Below are 2,011 nucleotides of genomic sequence, written 5' to 3' on the forward strand. Positions count from 1 at the left end.
TATATAAAATTATAAACATTCAATTTAAAAGTCATATTTTTGTAGATTATAATGATATGGAGTGAATTTCAATAACAATAACTATACCAAACAGTTGATTATAAAAAACTAAATAGTGCACAAATAGTCAAAATTGAAAACTTTTTTTGCAGGTTTACACCTTTAGAATACATCAGATTAAAGAAATTGTCAATATAAAGTTATTTTAAAATTTAATTTACGTTAAGTAATGTCATTAAATATTCCCCACAATACATTGGTAATTGCATATTTGAAGAACTTTTTTATTAAAATTGATGAATTAGGAACGTTTTTGAAGAACTTAAAAACTTTAGAAAATCAACAATACCCTCAGCGATATTACAATATAATAATTATGAGAGATAGTTGACTGTGGATGATAAATGAGGAGAAGATGGTTGGGGGTGCGGTCAATGAAATTTCATTGACCGCACCCCCTACCATCTTCTCCTCATTTATACAATATAATAAGATATACCACATGTCATTGTCACAATAGATCCTCCATCTTTTCCTCATATATTAAATATTTCAATTTAATCCTCTCTGTGTTTATAAAATCGTGTTTACTTAGTCTATAATGTTTACATATTCTAAAATGGATTAGTCAAGGTACTGTTATTCATTGTTTCAACCGAGATTCTTTATCTCTCAGTGGTATTTTTCTTGCTCAAAAGGGAAGAGAAAAAAATTTATTTTCATCATTTAATGATTTTTCATTCCTGAAAAGGAAAATCCGCTGCACAGAAGGTTAGCAAAATTTGCAGTGTGTATGGCGATGATGCCGTAGGAGACAGGAGGAGCACTGTTCGTAAGTGGCTTGCTCGGTTCAGAACCGCAAATTTTGAAATGGTAGACGCATAGAGCTCGGGAGTCCTTCAACTGTTCATGGTGACCAAATTGAAGCATTGGTCACAAAGAACCCTCACTCTATGACACGGAATATCGCAGAAACACTTAACATATCTCATGCAAGTGTCTCGAATCCTTTTGGGGGCTTTGGGATATGTTTCTCGAAGTGATATACGGGTTCCTCTCAATTTGATGGAAAATAATTTATTGTACCGCATATCCATTAGCAATTCCTTCCTGAAACGCAATGTTAATGATCCATTTTTAAAGAAGTTGATAACTGGGGATGAAAAGAGGGTCCTGTACAATAATATTGTGAGGAAAAAGTCCTAGGGAAAACGAAATGACCCGCCACTAACGACTCCAAAAGCAGGATTGCATCCAATAAAGATTATGTTGTGCATTTCGTGGGATTGGAAAGGTGTCCTTTATTTTGAGCTTCTGCCTAACCAGACCATTAATATCTGCAGTATACTCTGCCCAGTTGGAACAATTAAAGGCAGCGGTTGAGCAAGTGTCCAGCATTGGCTAATCTCAAAGGCAGTTTTCCATCACGATAATGCCTGTCCTCACGTGTCTTTGCAGACCCGGCTGAAATTGTTGGAGTTTGGCTGGGATGTGATCGCCTACCCACCCTATTCACAAGACCTTGCCCCAACAGATTTTCACTTATTTCGGGCCCTTCAAAACTCTCTTAACAGGAAACATTTCAATACACTCGAGGACTGTAAAACGTGCATAGAGGAATTCATTGCCCAAAAATCTGATAAGTTCTGGGAGGACGAAATGAAAACAATTACCTGAAAGATGGCAACATGTAATAGATCAAAATGGGTCGTATATAATTGATTAAAAATATTTACAAGAATCTTTAGTTTTTATTGAAATCACCAGTAAAAAATTCTACAAACTTATTTTACAACCCGATAATTATCGTTAATTATTTCTTCTTATTTAGTTGAATTTTTAAAACTTAAATTTTGATAAAATAAATCTTACACATTTCTAATTTTATTTTCAATGGACTTATTTTAATTGTTCCATCATTAATATATAGCAAGTGTCCAGCATTGGCTAATCTCAAAGGCAGTTTTCCATCACGATAATGCCTGTCCTCACGTGTCTTTGCAGACCCGGC

At 34.5% G+C, this 2,011-nt stretch overlaps 1 protein-coding gene across 1 annotated transcript in view; it reads left to right on the forward strand.

The window, feature by feature from the left end:
• LOC106683313 (hypoxia-inducible factor 1-alpha) overlaps positions 1-2,011 on the forward strand; it is a 24,107-nt gene that overhangs the window by 2,553 nt on the left and 19,543 nt on the right. The window lies entirely within an intron of this gene.

Source organism: Halyomorpha halys, unplaced genomic scaffold (assembly GCF_000696795.3).
Source record: "Halyomorpha halys isolate HHAL.00 unplaced genomic scaffold, Hhal_1.1 Scaffold477.1, whole genome shotgun sequence".
In the NCBI taxonomy this organism is placed as follows: Eukaryota; Metazoa; Arthropoda; class Insecta; order Hemiptera; family Pentatomidae; genus Halyomorpha; species Halyomorpha halys.